The sequence below is a fragment of the Aulonocara stuartgranti genome, assembly GCF_965226115.1.
Source record: "Aulonocara stuartgranti genome assembly, chromosome: 7".
Lineage (NCBI taxonomy): Eukaryota > Metazoa > Chordata > Actinopteri > Cichliformes > Cichlidae > Aulonocara > Aulonocara stuartgranti.
The window spans coordinates 9,441,362-9,466,187 of NC_138945.1; the positions used below are offsets into that span (position 1 = coordinate 9,441,362).

The 24,826-nt window shown below is 39.7% G+C and overlaps 2 long non-coding RNA genes across 2 annotated transcripts; one reads left to right on the forward strand and one right to left on the reverse strand.

The window, feature by feature from the left end:
- Nucleotides 1-2,065: 2,065 nt before the first annotated feature.
- On the forward strand, nucleotides 2,066-4,277 carry LOC309712028. The gene is made up of 2 exons (XR_014278159.1): nucleotides 2,066-2,261; nucleotides 4,129-4,277. It is a non-coding gene; the product is annotated as an uncharacterized lncRNA (long non-coding RNA).
- A 16,471-nt stretch (nucleotides 4,278-20,748) lies between these two features.
- LOC309711986 lies at nucleotides 20,749-24,370 on the reverse strand. Its single transcript, XR_014278146.1, has 3 exons — nucleotides 21,915-24,370; nucleotides 21,683-21,746; nucleotides 20,749-21,284 (listed from the first exon to the last, which is right to left on the reverse strand). It is a non-coding gene; the product is annotated as an uncharacterized lncRNA (long non-coding RNA).
- Nucleotides 24,371-24,826: the final 456 nt, after the last annotated feature.

Below are 24,826 nucleotides of genomic sequence, written 5' to 3' on the forward strand. Positions count from 1 at the left end.
TGTTGACACTGATGACAAAATCCTGATCAGATACAGACAGACACATGCATACAGCACACACTACTGCTCAAAGGTTTGTGGTCAGATTCAAACTGTCGTCTTTTTAATTAATAATTTACATTTACTTTTAACATAATATTACATGAAAATGATCAGAAATGTTTTCACAGATGTGTGTTTTATGAATCATTTATGTTAAATCACCCATGATGCATTAGGAAATGTCTACACACTTATACATGGGCCCATTTTTAGTAGCCATCACTGCTGTGTGGACAGATCACATGGTTATAAACAGGTGAAAATTGACTTCAAACTTTTGAGCTGTAGTGTAGATTGCAATGATAGTGTATAGTTATCTATTACAGAAGAATATATAGAAGTCTGAGGACAGGGAGACACTGTAAAAAAGTTATGAGCTGTCTTGCTGCAGAGAAAGTGGAGTCTGTCATCCTTGAAAAGCTCCCAAGATAGGCAGCTGGCAGGTTGAATGATGCTCTGCCTCTGTGGTCAAGTACAGACATAGGCCTTAAGCAACCATGAGCCACTGATAAGTGTGAGAAATTAGTGCACTTAATGCAGCGGTCCCCAACCCCCGGGCCTCGGATCGGTGCCGGTCCGTGAGTCGTTTGGTGCCGGGCCGCGAGAGTTGAGGCTCAGGTGTGAAATGTATGGTTTTCAGGGTTTTTATCGGTATTCAGAGTTATTTTGTTATTGTTTTTATCGTTAACTCGGTGTCCCTGGGTCTATTCAAGTGTGTCATAAATAAATATTCTTTTTTTCCGGTACCGGTACTAGTTTTATTTTGTTGTATTTATCCGCGACACCTTAAAGGCCGGTCCGTGAAAATATTTTTTGGCATAAACCGGTCCGTGGCGCAAAAAAGGTTGAGGACTACTGACTTAATGCATGTTTCCTAATTATATACGTATGAGCCACTAATAGGAGAAAATGAGCACGCAATAAAGTGGACTTGTTAGGGAGAGATTGCCACCAGAGTTAAAACACTCCAACTCAATTTTGATGATAGAACCAGCTAAAAAATGAGCGTTTTGTTGACACTGATGACAAAATCCTGATCAGATACAGACAGACACATGCATACAACACACACTACTGCTCAAAGGTTTGTGGTCAGATTCAAACTGTCGTCTTTTTAATTAATAATTTACATTTACTTTTAACATAATATTACATGAAAATGATCAGAAATGTTTTCACAGATGTGTGTTTAATGAATCATTTATGTTAAATCACCCATGATGCATTAGGAAATGTCTACACACATATACATGGGCCCATTTTTAGTAACCATCACTCCTGTGTGGACAGATCACATGGTTATAAACCAGGTGAAAACTGACTTCAAACCTTTGAGCTGTAGTGTAGATTGCAATGATAGCGTATAGTTATCTATTACAGAAGAATATATAGAAGTCTGAGGACAGGGAGACACTGTAAAAAAGTTATGAGCTGTCTTGCTGCAGAGAAAGTGGAGTCTGTCATCCTTGAAAAGCTCCCAAGATAGGCAGCTGGCAGGTTGAATGATGCTCTGCCTCTGTGGTCAAGTACAGACATAGGCCTTAAGCAACCATGAGCCACTGATAAGCGTGACACTACTGCTCAAAGGTTTGTTGTCAGATTGAAACAGTCATCTTTTAATGAATAATTTACATTTAATAATATTACATGAAATTTATCAGTAATGTTTACACAGATGTGTGTTTAATGAATCATTTATGTTAAATCACCCATGATGTATTAGGAAATATCTACACACTTATACATGGGCCCATTTGTAGTAACGATCACTGCTGTATGGACTGATCACATGGTTATATACCTGCAACACATCTGACAAGTGCAAACAGAAAATGGAGTGATCCATCACAAACTTCAACAATTTGCTCTTTTTAATCCACACAATGATTTTGGTTTGTGCTGATATCTTTGGAAAAAGATTTCTTCACTGACAAGTTGGGATCTAACATCACAAACTGACATCTGGTGATACGATGTACCAAATAAAAATGGGCCTCAGTAGATGTCATGGTTCCTTTGCTCTCTTTTGCTGGCCTGCTTCTTTCTCTCTCCTCTTTCGGTGTATGCCTGTGTTGTTGTCCGTGTGCTTGTCTTTTTTAGGGGATGCTCCTCCATCTTCCCGTCCCTCAGTCACTTGTGAACAATCAGCTGATTACTCGCCTGTTCCTCGCGAGGTCTTCATGCTGGCTTCTAAACAACCAGATCATTGCAGTACCAAGGTAACGTATTATGCCACAGTCATGTCACATTTTCCATCAGTTCTTGCCTTTGAATTGAATAGAATAGAATAGAATAGAATAGAATAGAATTCATCTTTATTGTCATTGCACATGCACAGGTACAGGGCAACGAAATGCAGTTTGCATCCATCCAGAAGTGCTTTAGTGATATAGATATATTACAATATATATTAGCAATAATATAGATATGTGAGTATATTACAGAAATGGGTCTATTATGGTATGTTATAATGTACACGGTATGAAGTATGTTGTGAATATTCTATAACTATAAGTATGTACAGGCTGTAGTGAGTACAAGCTATGTACAGGATATGAACAGGATATAAATATGAAAAACTATACAGAATATGAAATAAATAACTTTACAGAATCTGGGATATACAGCTATACAGAAATGGGAACTATGCAAGTTGTAAACAGTTGTAGGATTAAAAATTATCGAATGTACAGAATGATTATTTACACAGAGCTATACAGTAGTGCAGTTAAGATAAGTGAGGGTGTAGATAGTTTCTACAGAGGCTGTATAAAGTGCTAGTGGTTGTGAGTGGTGGTTCAGTCCATGTTATTATTGTGTTTGAGGGTACAGTTGTCCATTGTGGGTGTGTGTATGTTCAGTCCATGAGTTTAACGTGGGTCAGATGTCAGGAGGCAGAGTTCAGGAGTCTGACAGCTGTGGGGAAGAAGCTGTTCCGGTACCTGGTGGTCTTAGTCCGGAGGCTCCTGTGGCGCCTCCCAGAGGGCAGGAGGGTGAAGAGTCCATGTGATGGGTGACTGGGGTCTTTGATGATTTTCCCAGCCCTTTTCAGACACCGCTTCCTGTAGATGTCTTTTATGGCAGGAAGTGGTGCTCCGGCGATGCGCTGGGCAGTTTTCACGACCCTCTGCAACGCCTTCCGGTCCGAGGCAGAGCAGTTCCCGTACCAGACTGTTATACAGTTGGTCAGGATGCTCTCGATGGTGCAGCGATAGAAGTTCACCAGGATGTCTGAGGACAGGTGGTTCTTCCTCAGAGTCCTCAAGAAGAAGAGGCGCTGGTGAGCCTTCTTGACCAGCTTGGAGCAGTTGGTCGTCCAGGTGAGATCCTCGGAGATGTGGACTCCCAGGAACTTGAAGCTGCTCACACGCTCCACAGCCGTCCCCTTAATGTGGATGGGTGGATGTGGGTCAGCATTCCTCCTGTAGTCCACGATGAGCTCCTTGGTCTTCTCGGTGTTAAGCAGCAGGTTGTTTCTGTCGCACCACTCAGCCAGACGATCCACCTCCTCCCTGTAGGCGGCCTCATCGTTGTCACTGATGAGGCCAATCACCGTGGTGTCATCTGCAAACTTAATGATGGTGTTGGAACCATCAGCAGGTCTGCAGTCGTGGGTGAAGAGGGAGTAGAGGAAAGGGCTCATCACACAGCCTTGTGGTACACCGGTGTTCATTGTGATGGTAGATGAGCAGCGGTTATCCAGCCGGACATGTTGGGGGCGGTTGGTCAGGAAGTCCAGTAACCATTTGCAGATGAGGGAACTGATACCCAGGTCTGTCAGTTTCCTGATGAGTTGTGAGGGGTGGATTGTATTGAATGCTGAACTGAAGTCTATAAACAGCATTCTGGCGTAGGTGTTGTTGTTGTCCAGGTGTGAGAGGACAGAGTGCATTGCGATGGAGACTGCATCCTCTGTGCTCCTGTTCCGGCGGTATGCGAATTGGTGGGGGTCCAGGGTGGGGGGGAGACAGGATTTGAAGTGTGCTAGGACCAGTCGCTCTAAGCACTTAGTGATGATGGGGGTGAGTGCTACTGGGCGGTAATCATTGAGGCAAGATGGGTTGCTCACTCTTTGTTTCTGTGCAGACGTTTCAGTGTTACGGATCTCCATGACCTTCTGTGACAGTGTCTGAGTGTGCCTCCAGACAACCTTCCCTACCTCTGCCCCGTCTCCTGGAGCCCACAGTGTTTATCCTGTATTGATAACTATCTGCAAATATACCTGTAAGACTTTACCACAGTGTCTCATCATCATTCTGTTGTTTTCATAACAGTACACTGTAGAAATAATGGACTGTCTAATAGGTATTGAGGTCATAGTGAATGTAGTTTATTAGTGTGTGTCGTAGTATGATTTTGTTGTTTATAGGATTTAAGATTAGAAAATAGAAAATAGTCCTGGGATGGGAACAAAGAACTGGGGTGCAGGGAAGTGGGGCAATTAACCCCAAACACAGGACAGTAGCAAGATTTACTGAGGGTGAGGGGCAGACAATTGCCAATGTACATTACCTTAAAAGGAGATGGGGGTCAGGGTGTCAGCACCCCAGGCCACTTTACCAGTGTTTTTCCATTGTGGGGGATTTACTGTAGAAATTGGAGACCAGAGACTATAACTGTAGCTGTTGTGTGAAACTCTTCAGATCAGCCTTTAGAGTAGGACTGCACAGGATGCAGTGTGCTGATCTCCAGATGCATCTGTAAGGAAAATGGGTAATAAAAGGATTGTGTGAAATTTGGAAACATCTCTGCGTGATCTCTACCGAGACAAAAAGAATTGGAGAGTCTCAACAACACTAAGTAGATATTCCACTAAATCTCATTTGTGATTTATGATAAATGTTACCGTTAATTATTTATATTTCTTTACGCTTCTGATTAATTTAGTAAAACTTCTAAACGATTTTTACTGTTGTCAGAAAATAAGACATTTCTAATTCTCTACAGACTTTTGAGCTGTAGTATAGATTGCAATAATAGTGTATGGTTATTGTTTATAGCAGATGAAATAGCAGTATCAGGACAGATACGAGAGAAACGCTCTCGTATTTTAACATTAAACTCATAACTTTCCTTTTTGATGGTTTGCATTTGGCCTCTCAGGGCCACTGCAGTACAGTCATCCCCCCCCCCCCCCCCCCCCCAATGTTTTTTTTAACTTAACCCAACAACATAGTTGGTTAAATTATACCAAAAAAAAAAAATCATATGTGCCCATAAAAGAGGTCAAAATAACAGAACTCTACTCAAAGTTAGCAACAACCAATACTGATACCTCAAACAAACTGACCTCACTAAAGAAGACAACGGGGGAAACTTAAATAGTGGCTGATCAGCCCACAAAAATCACAAAAAGGGGTAAAGCACACAAAAACCTAACTGAGACCAAAACCAGTTATTTATTATCCTGTAAATTAAACCTTATATTTAAAGAAAGACCAATGTGGATGCAGTGTTGTGTGTAAGCCTCTACACTGATATTACCACTGTGTGGCTGTAACTGCAGCCATCACATCGCCTGACCACGTTAAGGTGGTAATCTCTCAGGGGGAAAACAGAAAAACAAAACAACGAAAAATAAAATAAAATAATGCTCATCAGATTCTAACAATTCAAAACATGACATTTACCTTAACTGGATGACCTATATAATAAATATATTCTAACCCAACAATAGTACTTCACACTATTGCCAATATTAACAAAACCAAAAAGGGTAAGCCAAGTTATTTAAAAAAAGACAATTCACAAAGTCTTGAAAAATAGTGTTACACCCCGGCCTAGGCAACCGGGGTGCAACACGAAAAAAGTAAAACAAAGGAAAAATAAAACCACAAAGGCTCTCCACCAAAATCCCAAAATGAAAATATCCCATAACGAAAGTATTTACAACAAACTATTTATTTATAACAAAACACCAAACTATTTACAACACGGGGGAGATCGCGACCATGACACACTGAAACACAAGGTTTAAATACATAGAAGGGGCAATCAGGGAATGGACCACAGGAGGGAAACACAGCTGGGGCAAATTAGACCTGACGAGACAGGGAAAATGTAAACTGAACACACTAAGATAACAACAGACCTTCAAAGTAAAACAGGAAACACATGACAGTCACGCAAAAACAAAACACTGACAACACCGAAACGTAACATTTCCCCCTACCCAAAAATCAAACATGTAACCCCAAGTGAAATGTTTTGATCAAAACCGGATGAAGACTGGTGGAGGCTGGAGCGGTCCCACGGACCCTCCAGCAGACGACGAAGGCTGGAGCGGTCCCCCGGACCCTCCAGCGAAGACGGATGAAGTCTGGAGCGGTCCCACGGACCCTCCAGCGAAGGCAGACGAAGGCTGGAGCGGTGCCTCGGACCCTCCAGCGAAGACAAACGAAGACTGAAGCGGTGCCTCGGACCCTCCAGCAAAGGCAGACGAAGGCTGGAGCGGTGCCTCGGACCCTCCAGCGAAGGCGGACGAAGGCTGAAGCGGTCCCTCCAACGGACCCTCCAGCGACGACGGACGAAGGCTGATGAAGGCTGGAGTGGTCCCACTGACCCTCCAGCAGACGACGAAGGCTGGAGCGGTCCCACGGACCCTCCAGCGAAGGCGGAGGAAGGCTGGAGCGGTCCCACCGACCCTCCAGCGAAGGCGGATGAAGGCTGGAGCGGTCCCACGGACCCTCCAGCGACGAAGGCCGGAGCGGTCCCTCAGACTCTCCAGCGAAGGCAGATGAAGGCTGGAGCGGTGCCACGGACCCTCCAGCGAAGGCGGATGAAGTGTGGAGCGGTCCCACGGACCCTCCAGCGGAGGCAGATGAAACTGATGGAGGCTGGAGCGGTCCCCCTGACCCTCCAGCAGACGACGAAGGCTGGAGTGGTCCCACGGACCCTCCAACGAAGGCGGATGAAGGCTGGAGCGGTCCCCGGGCCCTCCAGCGAAGACAGACGGAGGCTGAAGCGGCCCTCGGACCCTCCAGCGATTTGGACGAGCCCCCATATGTTACACCCCGGCCTAGGCAACCGGGGTGCAACACGAAAAAAGTAAAACAAAGGAAAAATAAAACCACAAAGGCTCTCCACCAAAATCCCAAAATGAAAATATCCCATAACGAAAGTATTTACAACAAACTATTTATTTATAACAAAACACCAAACTATTTACAACACGGGGGAGATCGCGACCATGACACACTGAAACACAAGGTTTAAATACATAGAAGGGGCAATCAGGGAATGGACCACAGGAGGGAAACACAGCTGGGGCAAATTAGACCTGACGAGACAGGGAAAATGTAAACTGAACACACTAAGATAACAACAGACCTTCAAAGTAAAACAGGAAACACATGACAGTCACGCAAAAACAAAACACTGACAACACCGAAACGTAACAATAGAAATAAAGAATAAAAATCCTCAATCCACTCTATAACAACAGTCTCCTGCTTCCCTGCAGATCAACACGTTCTCACTCCTAACTCGTCATATGTGCGACGCCCATACAGCATGTATCACTTCTCAGTTATTTATTGCACTTCTTGCTCGTCAGTGAGGCACTTTTAGTGCTTTATCTATTTTTGTGTGGGGACTTGTTATAAATCAGTCTTCAACCTTTAATCTCTCTCTGAAAATGACTGGGATTAAATGCAGTGTAATAAACTTTCCTGAACGTGTGTCTTGTCATGATCTCCAGTGCTGCCATTTCATAGGATCTCCTGTCCAGGGCTTCTCAAACGTTGGTTGTTTTTATAACTCCTCTCACCTTCTGCTCTTGTGTCTGCTGTGATAAGCCTTTTATACTCACCCATTTTATTTCCATTTCTGTTTCTCACTATTTTTCTTAACAAGATTAAACCAGAATCAAGGTATGACTCAAGTATGTGAGGAAATTCTACACTAATTGGTACCTGCGGTCTTTCTTCTGTTGCATACCACACCCCAAAGAAAGGGCACACATAATGCAGACACATTTTCAGTGACCCAAATAACATTCAAACACGCTCCGTATCATAACCTCCTTTTTGTTTGTGTTTATTTTAAGCAGTTGATTTAACATAAGGATTAAAATAGAAAGAACAATCCTTGAAATAACACATGTGTGTGAAATACATAATAAAAAACATAAAATAAATAAAATAAATAACTATGTCAAACCTCCTGAGATCCAGCCTCACAATCACTTGTTCTATGATGACTAAAGGAAGTTTATTTACTTCATAGACCCAGTGACGCCCATTCAGTTTCATTATCCAGGAAATAACAGCTGATGCTCACTTCTGTTTAAGACACAGTCCAATCTTAGGTTCCTCATCCTGAGTGGAACAATGGGTCTATAGAATAGAATAGAATAGAATAGAATAGAATAGAATGCCTTTATTGTCACTATACAGTTGTACAGAGCATCTCATACTCAGTGTAAACATGCTGGGGGGGGGGGGGGGGGGGTACAGTTCTGCAGCGCTATGTACATATGGACAGTATTAACATGAGGAAAAACATATATATATATATAATGTACAATATACAAGACGTAAGTAATATGTAATAAATAGTGTTATGTATATAAAGTTGAGTATTGCACATGGAATTGGTATAAATAGTGTTATGTATATACAGTGTGAGTACAGCTGCCTTTTTCAGATCATCTCTACATTATATGAGTTGATGATTCTAGCATTACAGATAATGTCTTAATTATTCCAGACTGAGCTGTGGTGAGATCTTTTATTTTCTTTCTTGTGTTTCAGTGACAGCCTTAGCCATCACAGCCGGGCATTTAATAAACCTATTTGCTTATTTATTTATTTTTGTCTCTAAAACTCATAAATACATATCAATACATGTATTCATTGTGAAGCATCCTGATGATCAGTAACCAAGTGTTTCTTCCTGAAACAATTACATGTAACTGTGCTGCAGTGAGGATAATACGATGTAGTATTAGGGCAAAGTTAAGAAAGGTATTATCGATCATTTTGAGAATAAAGTCAAAATGTGGAGATTACAGCTGTCTCAAGGCAAGCTGCCATGGTTGCTACTGTATATCATCTGAGTTGGTGAAACCGTACTTCAGAATTGGTTTTAGCAAGAAGGAAACATGAGCTAAAATAACCAGAACACAACTTTAAAATGCTTTTCACCAGGAGTTTTAGCTCATGAGCTAAAACTCCCTGGTTTTAGCTCATAAACGCAGTGTGGTGATAAGTATTAGGTTGTACCAAAAAAGGGCTGGTAATAATAATAATGGATTGCATTTATATAGCGCTTTTCAAGACCCTCAAAGCGCTTTACAATTCCACTATTCATTCACTCTCACATTCACACACTAGTGGAGGCAAGCTACAGTTGTAGCCACAGCTGCCCTGAGGCAGGCCGACAGAAGCGAGGCTGCCATATCACGCCATCGGGCCCTCTGGCCTCTACTAGTAGGCGGTAGGTGAAGTGTCTTGCCCAAGGACACAACGACCAAGACTGTCCGAGCCGTGGCTTGAACCGGCAACCTTCCAATTACAAGACAAACTGCCAACTCTTGAGCCACGATCTAATGGACAGATGCAAGGTTATCGATGGTTACATCCTCGTGTAATAAAGAAGTTGAATGTTGTATCACACAATGGCTGATCAATTTGTTTCACTAACTCATCTAAATAAGGAATTTTGTAGCAGAAACAGTAATTATAGCAGTTTGTTGTGGGACAGTAATGTCCATATCAACAACTTTTTTCTTGTGGCTCTAATACTCCATCGTAGCGTAGAGCCTCCCCGTCTTCTCTGTAGCTCAGTTACTTGATCTAAATCCTTGATCAGCTGTGTGCTGAGCTATGGCCCAGTTAGATGTTAATGTGTGTTCTTATGTTGTGTTATAGTGACAGCTGTGTGTACTGCTGCAGGAGCAAGTAAGCTAATTTGAATCAAAGCCCAATCCATGTCTGATACATGTCTTGTCTTCCTGCAGTAGATGCTGTAGTCACTGCTCCTGCTCTTCTGGGAGTTGCAGGTTTCAACTCAGCTGGAATAGCTGCAGGCTCCTGCGCTGCAGGCATGATGTCGTCTGCTGCAGCTTCTAATGGAGGAGAAGTGACAGCCGGAAGTGTGGTGGCTGTTTTGCAGTCAGCAGGTAAATAAATAATTAGACGTTTTATTAGGATTTTAACTTACAACAACATGCAAAAAGAAGAAGTTCATGGCTTTGGGCCTTGGATTCCAGGCCGGAGTTGTGTCCTCAGCCTGTAGTCTGACTTGGAGGAAGAAAACTAAATCTTGTGGACCCCATTGCAGTGTGAGTGTGGTGGTTTCTTACTGGTCAATAGTAGACCTTACTACAGTCTTGTACGGGAGTCATTTTGAACCGTACGTAACATTTGACGTTTGTCGACAGGATTTTTATTCAGCATACAAAACCACCTGCCTTAGACTGATCAATATGGCTGATGAACTATCTGAAACCGTTAATATGGTGTGTGTGAATATCAAATAAAGTCTTATGAATCAAATTATGTCAGTCCTTCGTGACATGTATCACTTGTTTTTTTTTGGAGTGTTTTTTTTCTGTTTTTTAATTTTGTTATCCACATGAAAAATTCCAAAACTGCAGATTTTAGACACTTTAGACCTAAAATGTATATTCATTAGGGGAAAAAAACATTCATTTGTGATAGTAAACGTAAAACAACCTGAAAGACTCCATGTGACAGTCAGAACATTGAGCTTAACAAGTAAGGTCCAGTTATTTGTTTTAACAAACATTTCAAGCACATCCTCTAGTCTATTTGTAGGATTGTTGGCTGTCCACTCAAGAAGTTCAGAATACAAAAAGCAGAATAAGAGATTTTTGACTACCCGACTTCTGTCTGTATTAAGAGTGGCCTTTGGTGTCTTATTTCAGTTGCTGCACATGTCAATTGATTTTGTAACACCAAGACTTTAATATTTGAGACTGCTATTAAGCAGGTCAAAAATGAAATTTCATGCTCATCTGAGGCTACATATATACAAACCCGATTTACTTCACACCACATCATTTTTCATATGTAGGAAAAGGTAAGTTCATCAGATGAAACTTAAAGGATCTTTGGCTCACGTCTTCATCTGGATCAGCGGTCCCCAACCCCCGGTCCGTGAGTCCTTTGGTACCGGGCCACGAGAGTTGAGGCTCAGGTGTGAAATGTCAAGTCAATGAAAGTAGAAAAATGTTTTAATATATATTAATTTTATAGTATTTTGTAAACGTAAACAGGGGTGGCCATTTTTGGCCACGAACAAGCTGAGAGGGAGTTTTTTTGTTTTTCTGTTACTGCACAAAAAAAAAACAAAGATACATAAAACTCATTGATACTTTTAATTATTGCTATGCATCTAACCTCCATCATGGTTAGAAAATAATTCAGTTTGCATGTTTTATTTGGAAAAAAATTGGGGTTTTGTGATTTTTTCCATTTATGAGTTCCTAGGATTATGTGATCTAACTGGTATTTAAAGGATTAGAATTCTGAATTTGAATGAAATTTTGATTTTCATGAACAGCACTGATGCTAATCTAAAAAATCAAGTAAAAAAAAGTGGAAATTTTTCTTAATATATATGAATTTTATAGCATTTTGTAGTTGTAAACAAGGGGTGGCCATTTTTGGCCACGAACAAGCTGAGAGGGAGTTTTCATGTTTTTGCTCTCTCTGCACAAAAATAACAATGCATTATAATCAATGTTGATGTGAATCAATTACATGACCCATACTCTACTATTAATAATACAAGAAATTTCAGTAGCAACTCAATTATATAAAATTGCAAGATTTGAGGTTGTCTTCCAGCTAGTCGCAGTGGACAAACAAACTGGTGTTTAAAGGGTTAAAAATGTAAAAAGTAATAATTATTTTATATTTATGAAAAGAACTGAAGTTACTTAAAAGCTTTATGCAGATAAAATGGCAAAATAAACATGAAAATAACAGACCTAATCTGTTGGTGGCCACGAACAAGCTGAAAGGGTAGTGATTTTGAACAAAGGCAAGGCAAGGCAAATTTATTTGTATAGCACAATTCAACAACAAGGTGATTCAAAGTGCTTTACAGAGACATTAGAAACAAAAACAAATAAAAAGTATGATTTAAAATTGATTAAAACAAGCAAACAAACAAACTAACTAAACACACACATTTCACACCTGTTCGCGCGATCTGAACCCTTATCGTAAGGGGAGCTACCAGTCCTTCTGTGGACGAGCTACTTTCTATTTTAAATTCCCTGAATTTAAAATACTCTCTAGACCCAGTCTAGACCCAGCTGGGGAGCTACCCAGAGCTCTAACCCACTTAACAAACAAACAAACAAACAAAGCAGTATGTAAAATCAAAACAGATAAAATCAGAACAGTAGATAAAATCAGTAGTTAATGTAAGTTTTGAAATTTAAGCTTAACTAATTAACAAACAAACAAAACAGTATATAAAATCAAAACAGATAAAATCAGAAATAGATAAGATCAGTAGTTAATGTAAGTTGAGAAACTGCTTTTTCAATGATCTTACTTAAAAACGGGAGATTTGAGATCGGCCTGTAGTTGTTCATTTGTGTCTTGTCAAGATTGTCCTTTTTCAGTATAGGTTTGATTACAGCAGTTTTTAGTGGTTCTGGAAACACACCTGACATTAAGGAAAAGTCGACGATCTGTAACAGGTCTGACTCTAAAGTCTTTGAGACCTTTTTGAAAAAACTTGTTGGCAGGACATCTAAACAGCAAGAGGAGGAGTTCAGTTGACCTAAGATGTCCTCCAGGTCTTTGCTGTTAATCGGGTGAAACTCTTTGATGGTGTTTAAACAGTTTTTCAGTGGACACAGTACATATCCTGGATCTGCTGTTGATGTACCAACTGCTTGTCTAATCTTTTGGATTTTGTCTGTGAAGAATTTGGCAAAGTCATTGCAGGCCATGGTTGAATGAAGTTCAGCTGCCACTGGCACAGGAGGGTTTGTTAGCCTGTCAACTGTAGAAAATAAGACCCGAGCATTATGGCTGTTTTTAGTGATGATGTCAGAGAAGTAGGACCTTCTTGCACTCCTCAGTTGTAAATTATAATTGTGAAGTTTCTCTTTATAGATGTCATAGTGAACCTGGAGGTTTGTTTTTCTCCATCTGCGCTCAGCTTTCCTACACTCTCTTTTTTCATTTTTCACTAGTGTGGAGTTTCTCCATGGAGACTTTTTCCTTCCAGAGATAACCTTCACCTTAATGGGGGCAATAGTATCCATTACATTTAACAGTTTTGCCTTAAAGCTATTGACGAGCTCATTGACTGAACCTTTGGACAGGTCAGGTGTTAATGGGAAGACCTGGTTAAAGATCTCACTACTGTCTTCAGTTATACACCGTTTTGTGATCACTGCTGTTGATATATTTGTGTGGGCTGAGATTTTACTTTCAAAGAAAACACAGTAATGATCAGATAAGCCCACATCAGACACAGCAATGTTTGAAATGCTCAGGCTTGGAGATCAGTAGGTCAAGAGTGTGTCCTCTATTATGTGTGGCCTCTGTTACATGCTGAGTCAGCCCAAAGTTGCCCAGAGTGTTACTCAGGTCTTTAGTCCCTTTGTCCTGAGGGTTGTCCACATGGATGTTAAAATCCCCAACAATAATTACACAGTCGAAATCAACACAGATCACAGACAGCAGTTCACTGAGGTCATTAATGAATCATTTCAATGTAAGCAGCTGTCTCCTGGAAGTTTTCAGTCTTTTGAATATGTGGCTTTACAGCTGAAGGCCCCATCCAAAGTTGTGTTTGTTAATGTTTACAGGCCTCCCAAATGCTGCACAGACTTTTTTAAATAAGACAGCATCCCCTCCTCCTCTCCTGCTTACCCTGGACTCACTGATAAAACTGTAGTTAGGAAGCCAGAAGATCGCATGACATCGTCATTGAAAATAAGCGCAAACATTCCCACTCATTTTTCTTTCAACATATGATGAGGGGAGAGCGCGAACGCAGTCCCCACTACCAGAAATTATGTAGTCGAGATTCCCACATTTGGGGAATTCGCAGGCTGTTAGCAAAGCCAGAGTGCAATGGCTGAGCCTCGGCCTGAGAGAACCACCTTCATGATCATGGTATCTCTCTTACCAGGTAAGTATGAATTCTTTAGCTCACATATGGGGCAGTCTTTCACACACAAACCCTGCACACTCACGGTGCTCACAATCTCAAAATCAACACAAACACAGCCTGTAGGAAGCTGGGACTACACACTATTTATATATACACATGAAGCAGTTTCCAACAGAGCCCCATAAGGTTATTTAGCTTTACAAATACCGGGAGAATTTCCCATCATGCATTGCTGTATCTGCGCAACAAGAGCTAGCTGAAAGATAACTTTTTTTCATCCATTTAACCTCCTTAAATCCACCAACAAACCACCAGAAGTTCAGCTAACTCAAAGGTAAAGCACGCTGCTAAACGAGTTTGTCTGATACTCGGGAAAAAGAGGATAAACGCAAAAGTTTTCTAGTTGAAGCACAGTCACTTCCGGTCTTTTCGTTAACTGCTGCTAGGCAACCAACAGTTTCCCGCTACGGTCTCGGAGTATGAACAGTGTTGCTCACGAAAACACGTCTGTGAACATGTCCGTGTGCAACAAACAACCAGAAAACAATCCAAATAAAAACACTAAAAATTTACTCATTAACAACGACTGAATTCACTCAGAGCAACTTTTTGCTTTGGCGGGAGTTTATTACCTGCTAAAGATGGCAGGAAGTCTCAAATCACGCGGGTCCGGCGCACATACACGTCTGGATGGTACAGCATAACCAGATTAAGACATCTCTAAAAAAATATATTTTTGAGTGTTTTTCAGTGTTTTTAATTATTTGTTTTAATTTTGTTTATTTTCCATTGTTCACTGTGGCCTGATAAACATTTTATCAAAATATATTTCATAAGGCCATCGCTAAATATTTACAAGAAATCAGGCATTATACAGTGTGTAAACTTCAGTGTGATTTGGATGCTCAGCAGAAAATGTAGCCAGATATCAGCTGGGTTTAGATACATTTCAGATAAGAAAACCTTTGTTAGTCCCAGAGTTGGGAAATTCAAATTGTTACTGCAGCAGAGTACACAAGGCAGGAACAAATGAACACACACAGCATACCTAACAGCAATAATGCTATGCAAAAATAGAAGAAATATAGACTAAGAAATAGATAAGTACTTATATATGTAAGTCTATTTATCTATATCCATAGCCATCTATCTATATATATCTACATACATACATATACTTATATATGATGTAATAATACAGATTACTATTAGAAGAAGAATGAAACACAAGAAAACCCCAGGAAGGAGATCCTGTTTATTTTAATACCTGCAGTTGCCATCCCATTGGTTATCGCTTGCCTCTTCTTTCTGGTTTGCTTGTGTCGCAATAAACATAAGGCTTCAAATGACACACCACCTCGTTCCCAGCTCAGCAGCTCACCCTCCCAGGACACGGAGCTGTCGCCCCTGAATCATCAAAAACAACAGGTAGCAATAATAATAACAAGGTAACATTAAATATGGTCACAGTAAATGTGATTTACATACATTTGTTTAAGTATTGTTGAATTCTGGTGGCCAGAGTCTTTGGTGACATGTATTTATTGTTTCATGGCTGCAGGCGAAGCTGCGTGAGATTAACATGTCAGCAGTGCGATTTATGGAGGGGCTCGGTGAGGACCGGTTTGGCAAGGTGTACAAGGGCCACCTATATGGCACAGTACCTGGTGAGCAGACCCAAGTGGTGGCCATAAAAACTTTAAAGGACAAGGTAGATTCTGCTCTTTGTGAGGAATTTCACCATGAAGCTATGGTCCGTTTCCATCTGCAGCACCCAAACATTGTTTGTTTGCTTGGCGTGGTCATTTCATAGTGCAGTGGTTGGGTGTTAATAGGTATTAACAGGTATTGCACACTGATATATGCAAAGACCCCAGTGTGTGAATATGTGGTGTACATTCATTGCTGTTGTGCAGTGTACAGTCTGACAGCAGCTGGAGGGAAAGGCCTCCAAAATGTCCACTTGGAACACGGCCTGTCACTGAAGGGTGACCTGTATGGGGTGGGAGCTGTTATCTGACAGGGATAACTACCTCCACTGGGTCAAGAGGACATCCCAGAACAGAGCTAGTTTTCTTGATGAACCTGTTCAGTTTCTTCCTATCCCCAGCAGACCACACCATAAAACATGGACAATACCACCACAGCGTCTGAGGTCTTCAGGAGCTCTCCCTGCTCCCTTCCAAAAGACTTCTCTGTTGCAAATACAACCGTCTTTATCCTTTTGTGTAGATGTACACTCTGTTGTTACTCCAGATCCGTTTATTAATCAGATCACTTATATGAGTCAGCTATCTTAATGCCCATTCTCTGGATGTTCACTGGTGTAGGTGGAGTCCACTACCTGCTCCTTGGTTTTCGGAGTGTTGATCTGGAAGTGGTTCTGCTGGCACCAGTTGACAAAGTCCTCAGTCAGTTCTCTGTATTCCCTGTTGTCCTGTTGTACACATCGAGGAGATGCTCTCATTGCCCACCCATTATTTTAAAATAGAGATAGCCTACATAGTTCATACATATGAGAGACCATTATGAGCCAATTAGGAGAAAGCATTAAATGAGCTGTGGGCCACTGCTGGCACTGTCATCACATTGGAGGGTCACTTTAGTGTTCAAGTAGTATAAAAACGTTTGTCTTTAAACAAGAAAAAACTCACTAATATTTCAGAAAATGTAGTGTTTTGTTTTAATTTTCAAATATTGTATAACAAGGCAAAACTGCAAATGTGAACGCAAATTCTTTTTCCTCAATCTTAATTAACTAAAACCTTTCATTGAATAAAAAAAGAATTGGCACTCAGACATGTGGCAGCACTTTGCTATAATTTTTGTTTTATTTAACAAAATAAAAATGCAGACATAAGTGTACATTTATGTCTACTAGTGAAAATTGTTTTCTTTACAAATAACTCTCACTGAACTAACACAGCCAATCCCTCAACATGGTTTTACTCTCTGCTCATATTGCCTTCATATTAAATCATTTTTTGCTTTTTATAGAAGTTATTTTCACATTGCACTCAACAACAAAATCCCCCGTAACAAAAACTAACTTCAAGGACCAAAATGCACAATATTTCCTCACGTCAACAGTACGGGTGGCAAGTAGGGGTGATGTGGGCCTCACGCAAGTCGGCCCCGGGCCGTGTGTTTCAGACCGCTGATTCACCTACTGTCACTATAGTGAAATTACTGTTTTTGTTTTGAAAGGTGGATGCTGGCAACCATCTTGGAAGAGAACAATACAATCTGTTGTAAGGCCTTCACTGGAAAATTGTGTATTTAGAATATAATACCAACATGTCATTTGAAGATAACATAGTACTTCAGTGACCAAATAGTATTTGGGTAAAAGTCACTGAATAGTGTTGGAATAAAGTGTGAAATTTGTGAAGAATTAAAATATCCAGGAGCTCAAATTACTTCACCAAAACATGTTTCAATCATATTTTATCAACACAAATTGCACAGGTTTATTGAATATGAATAACTTCACCTCAGTTGTTTAAGCTCCTGCCAAAGCAAAACATCTGTGTGCAACCAGTGTCCACTATTGAATTAAGTAAACCCAACATGTTCTTTTTTAGTGCATAATCACATTTAGTGAAATAAACTATTAAACCAGAATTACATATTAGGATTTAGCCAAGTGTTAGGATGTAATGCAGAGAAGTATTTCTAGTAGGCTTTTTTTCATATGCCTGTTTTCATTTTATTTTCTAATTTTTAAAGAAGGCTTTAGAAAGGTCAAAATAAATCTTCTGTAAGGGAGTATCAGCTATTCTAGTAGAATTTATTTTACCAATGCAAGGGTGCATTAATACCTTGTAATACAACATATCTATTTCATAAAGGGCGAACACAAATGTCCAAAGAGACTTCCTGGCAGCTGCCATTTTAAGTATAACCTCTGGTACGGGCACGTTCAGTTTGCAGCAGCTATACAACAGTGGCCTCTAGAGGTGTTTACACACTATGACCAAATCAGACAATGCAGCACAACACGCAGGTTGCCCCAATGAATTGATTAGGCTGGTAGCAGTGACTTGTTAACTTATCATTTGTCAAGCATATCTCCCATGAATGATATGAAATAATTTAGAGACATAACATTGACATCACAAAGTAGAAGCTGCAATCAGTTTTTAGGAAAGTGAGTTTAATAAGAGTAAAATAATGCAGTAATTTCTTAGATTTTATAATCCCTTTATAAATCATGTTGGCTACTGCCTATTTAGCAGTGCAACAAGAGCATTAGACAAACAAACAAATAAATAAACAGTCAGCAAAAACAAAAAAGTTAGTACCCAGGGATAAAAATGTTGAGTATGAAAGGGAAACCTAATGGACAGATGTGATGCCTGAACAGTGGTGGCTTTAAGTGATGTATCAACTTAAACATGCATCCACAGTTTATGTTACATAAGTACGATGATCGGTGGTGACGGCTGGCGCCACTTTGGAAGCAGAAACTGTTGGTTTGAAAGCCTTTAGTGTCTCCTTGTGGCGGGACTCTTATACTGTACTGTGAGATGTCGAGCAGTGACACCCCCCCCCCCCCCCGTCACTCTGGCTCCTACCTCAAAGCACACTGTGTGCTGTCGATCTTACGTGCTGCACAATAATATTCAATATTTAGTATTTACTGTTATATTCACATAGATCATCGCGATGATGTTATTTATTATATTGCTCTCTTTTTTTTTGCTCGTTTTCTCTTTTTTCTTTCCTGACAGGTGATCCAGGTGATTGATATATGTATTTTTTTGTCTGTTTGTTTTTCTTTTTTGTCCTTTATCACGTTCCTCTTCCCCGCTGTTTTTCTTTCCCTCTTTCTTTCTCCGTTTTCTTTCCCGCAGTCAAATCTGTCCCATGTTTAGCAAGTGAAAATAAAACAAAATAAACAATAAAAGCAAAGGTGAATCAAATAGATCATTAAGGCAAGGCTGGGATGGTCCATTTGGTAAAGTAAATCTGTTGGGCATCTTTCTTTGTCTTTCCACAATAATTCTGATGGCAAAAGAACCAAACGGGACACGCAAAAAAAAGAAAAGAAGATGTCGAGCAGTGTCAGTAGTATGCTAGAAAGTGATACATTAACATTTCTGGGGTCACCATGAAGAGCTCACTTCCTTTCTTGCTCAGTGTGTAAAATGTGGTACTTAATGGATTGAAAAGAAAAATGATGGCACCCTTGTAGTTCACACAGGTGGTGATGATTCAGGGTTTTAATTTGTAAGGTTTGAATTTTGAGCCATCATAAATTTTAAACCAGGAAAGTATAATATTTAACACATGATAAGTCAAAGCTAATATAGCTGCTCATATATAGCTACTTATAATTTGAAGAGCTGCCTACACCAATGAGTAGACTTCCCAGAATGGAAACAGCACTCTGTGTGGTTGGAGAAAACAGTCAAGTTGTTAAGAACTCTGACTGAGAAGAATCCGCCTGTGTACAGCAGCAGGCTGCCTTCCTAGAATTTGGATATCCCCCGTGCGCTCGTCTCTGCATTATGTGCATTACCTCTCTTAGAAAATTAAAACCACAGCATCTTTTTATAGTTTTCTTCATTCACTATCAGCTTACACCAAAAGTCTACTCTGAAGAAGATTATTCAAAACATGCAACACAGTCACCAATCCCAGCAAATCCACCCCTAAGTCAGACTGTACAATACAGAAAATAAAAGAGCTACAGCTCAGACTCTACAGGCTTCAGTTAGCATGTTAAATGTGAAAGCTCAGTTAGAAAAAGACTGAACAAAAACGGCCTGAGTTTAGCAATTAACCAAAGTGACAAACATTGCTCTAAATAATACTCCCCTAATCCAAGTAGTCACCCAAACCTGGACGTGGATTTAGAGGCCCGAGAGCCATCTCACACATTTATTCAGAATAAAACAAGTTTCAATTAAAAAAAATCAAAATCTTGTGGACGTATGCCTTTTACATGTTGGTAAAATGTTTAGGATGAGATGGAGATATAACACTCATGCACCCTGAAAATTATGAAGGTCTAAACATGTATCAAAGGGACTCACTGAACATCAGTGGATTTCTATGGGGCAAACGTACTTAAACTAGCCACTGTGACCATTGAGGCAGAGCAGAATGAATGATACTGACGGGAACTATGAGGGTTTGTAGTTAAATTCCTGCTCTTACACACTGTAAAATCTAATTAGTTAGAACTCAAAAAAATTGAGTAAAGCTTAGCTAAAAATGACTAAATTAGGACAACTTATTTATTTTGAGTACTCTGTACAAGCTCATTTGTTCCCAGAACTCAAGAAAATTGGATCAAGTTTACGTAAGTTGACCAAGTTAGGGCAACTTACTCATTTTGAGTACACTGTAAAGCCTTGTTAGTTCCCAGAACTCAAAAAAATTAAGGAAACTCATTGCCTCAAAAAAACTAAGTAAAGCTTACTTAAGATGACTGCTAGGACAACTTATACAGTGCAAGTCTGCAGTATTAAGAATAACTTGATATTTCTGACTGTACAGTGCTAATTGTTTACTTACTGACAAACATTTCAAGTTCAACTAAATGAAAAAACAATTTGTGGTAACCTGAATATGATTAAAAATAATTAACAACACTTTTTGTCTTGATGTTAAAATCAGACCAACTTTTATTTTCAAACACAACAAAGTATAACAGCCAACATACTGGACACTGTTCTGCTGAACAACAAACAATTATATTGCCATCACTGTTATAATCTTACAATGAAACAAGGTCGCAGATGTAATTATTCTGAAAATAAGTTTAGGCCTACCACAAGTTTGTTTTGTACTTACATTACTTATATAATCAAAATAAAAATATGTGTTGTTCTGTCACAAGTGCAGTCTCTAATTTAAACAACACATTTGTTTTGCATTCCAACACATGAGCTGGAATGTTGTAATGTTTTAAGGATGGCTTGTTTCCAGTCCAGGCATTACTGCCTGAATGACTATCATGGATCGAGGTGATCCAAATGTAGGTGCAGAAGAAAGTCTTTAACTTCCCTTAAGTACAGTGGCAGTGGATGTGGGTTGGAGATGCAATGAGCTTGAACCTGCAGGCGACCATCTTCACTGACCACACCATCTGTGACGGAGGACTCATCTCTCCTGGTGTCCTGCAAGCAAACAATCATATTTTTTGGAACATGAACTTAATTGCTTTCTTAAAACATTTTTTTCTGCATTTGGTATAAAACAGACTCCAATTTGGACAATCTCAGGCTCCCTCCCCACTGGAGAGGTGACATTCAATGTCCCAATTGTCAGTCTGGATAGCCCTGACCCCCACCCGACACACAATAATGTCATGAAAGCATCATTTTAAAAAGGGCTATGCAAACATGGCCAATAACTTTCATTCTAATGATGTGCAAAATGATTTGGGCACAAAACAAATTTTGCTGTTAGAAAACTTGCAGACTTCACTATATTCAGTGTAGACCCTCTAAACTAAGTTTGGGGGATGTGATCTTTCAAGAAATGCAGACCAAACTGTTGTTGTTTGTTTACTTACACAGCATGTCTTGTAGAATTAACTGGAGTCACCAGCAACAGCCTAGTGCAGTCATATCTCAAGTCTAATAACAGAAGACAGGAAAAGATCAGTAAAGAAACAACTTCCCCAAACCAAAAAAGAAGTAAAACAATAAGTAAAACAGGCTGATCTAAAGTATGCTTAAAGTTCAGCCTGAATAATATAAATGTCACTGACAGTTGCTAATATATTGGAAAACCAAAATACTTACCACTGAGTTGATGTCTTTCTGTCCAACAGCAGGAGTGCTGGTCCCGAGCCTCAAAGACAGTAAGAAGCAAGCAGAGGGAGAAAAAACAGAACATTTTTCAGAAACCGATTTGATCCTTAATGGCTGTGCAATCATTGTAACATAGAGTTTGCTTATGTTGTTAAATAAAGGCTAGATTTGACATTAATAGATGCCACAGATGTTCAAGGTGCCACAAAGCATGAAAAAAATAGACATCTCAGAAAACGTCGGGGCATTTTTGCAAATATGTGATGTCTTGATAAATCGAGCAGATATTTGAACTTTCGACAGCTACATTCTCGCCTGAAAATATCTTAAAAGTTGATTTTGTGACCCAGAAAAAGCAATAAGCCGCGCTCCTCCGCCATTGGCGCGCTTACAAGTACGCACAGGCTCCGACAACCATGGCCGACATATGCGATCCTCCTTTCCCCTAGATTACCCTTTCTGGGTCACAAAATAACCTTTTAAGATATTTTCAGTGGAGAATGTAGCTGTGTAATGCTCAAATATCTACTTAATTTATCAAAATATCACATATTTGCAAAAGTGCTTCCACGTTTTCGGAGAGCTCTGTTACCCACCAGCGCGATAGCTGACCGGGAGGTCAAGGCTTGATAAGAGTCCGCAAGCACAGCTAACTCTTGGCTTATTGTTTTCACCCCCCCCCCGAAGAATTTTGTCTGGGCTTATCTCACTTTTTTATTTCAAACAATCAACAGAAAATTTCACAGACATATTTTTATATAAGGTTTTTAAGGCTGTGGTGTTAATTTTTAAGTAACATGAGCCCAGCCGCAGCAGCAACGCTAGGCTAACACTAACTAGCTAGCACGATTATAAACCTGGTGCTAAACTAAGAGAAGCCACAAAATCAGTTTGAATAAGAGTAAACATTTACTCACCAAGTCAGTGTATCAGGTAAAGATCCACAGCAATGACAACAATAATCCCTTGAGCTGACGCTTTTCTAGGTTTGCTCAACATATTCCATAAAAAATGCTGGCACCATGAACATGCGGACTGATCCGTGCTAGGGAGGAGGACGGTAGTGACGTGGCATTTTCAAAACACATCTTTCATCCTTCCACACTGAGAAGAAAAACTTCCATCTTACTTAGTTTTTCTAAGTTAAGACAACTCAAATAAATTGAGTTTATCAGCATTTCTGTAGCGGACAGAACCACCTGCTTTAATCTACCATGATGCTCTGTGTTATGTTGTCATGGCAATATGAAGTCAAATAAATACAAATATATAAACTGCACATTTGAAGGAGGACAAGAAGACAGGCAACTGGAAGAGCTTTTGAAGCAGGAAAACTTTTCTGGATTACTCTTAATTTAACTGGAAATTTTGCGAATACAAGTCAAGGAGGAAACAAGGAGGCAGGTTGGATTATATTTGAGGACAGGACGCACGAAGGAGAAGCATGAGGAGAGAGAAAACAGCAGAGCGATGGTGCAGAGCTAATCGTGGGTCAAGTCGAAGAAGCAAGCATCAAAACTGTGAGTAAACATAACACATAAAGACTTAAAAATTACTGTGCTGATTAAGGAAACATTAAATTTGGTTAGTTTGGGGTCTGCAGCTTCAGGTTTGTGGGTTCAGTTGGTCTCAAAATTGAGGAAAGACAAAAAAATTTCTTTTGAAAGGTTGTTGGAGGATTTTTACTGTAAGAAATATCTGGGTGTGCAACTGCTTTTATTTAAAAAAAAATTTAATTTTATTTAGTCACATTGGAAAGGGAAAATTGGAGGATCGGGACAATAATGTGGCCAGATTTACTGTTTCCTTAATCAGAACAATAAGTTTGATCTGAACTAGAAATTTTGAAATGGGTTATTTTCTTTCTTCTCTACTGATCACTGTGTGATCGGTTGAGTTACTTGTCAGTCTACATTTATGTTAAAGGTAATTTTAAAAAATGCAGTTTATTCGTAATTTTGTAGAAAAAGGCTCCGCACCTATGAAAAAACAGAAAATGGGTATCCACACCCCCAAAATTCCTGTAGATCAGAGTAGCTAAGCCCTGGTTAACTGCAATTATATAACAGAAGATGAAAAATATTGGAATGATTGAAAGAAACAAAGATTGCTTTAGGGTTTGAAGATTTGACTTTCTTATTGAAAGAGACGAAAACTAATCCATGTGTGACACTGAGAAAAAAACTGAAAGCTTAAAAGATCTGGAGGTCTGACTACTGTTATTCAAATGTGCAAAATTGTTTTAATGACATTAGAAAGAAAAATGGGATGTTTAAAAAGGTAATATATAAAGATGATTTTTATATTACTTGAAAAAATGATGTTGTTTAGCGCTTCTGTACTTAGAAAAATGCTGGGTCACTAGTAAGCTGAGATTTAATGTGATAAACTGAGGAAAGGTAATATAATCTACACACTCGCTGTTATTGTTGCAATCCATACAACAGTTAATATTTAATCAATCGTCATTCATAATTGGTGATCTATGCAAGTTTTAAGGAATAATATTTGAATTGAGGTTGAATGACGCTCTGCCTCTGTGGTCAAGTACAGACATAGGCCTTAAGCAACCATGAGCCACTGATAAGTGTGGCAGATTAGGAAACATGCATACAGTTCATTAGTTAGACTCCTATGAGCCACTAATAGGAGAAAATGAGCACGCAATAAAGTGGATTTGTTAGGGAGAGATTGCCACCAGAGTTAAAACACTCCAACTCAATTTTGATGATAGAACCAGCTAAAAAATGAGCGTTTTGTTGACACTGATGACAAAATCCTGATCAGATACAGACAGACACATGCATACAACACACACTACTGCTCAAAAGTTTGTGGTCAGATTCAAACATTCTTGTCTTAATTTTAAAATTATATTTGCTATAACATAAAATTGGGCAAAG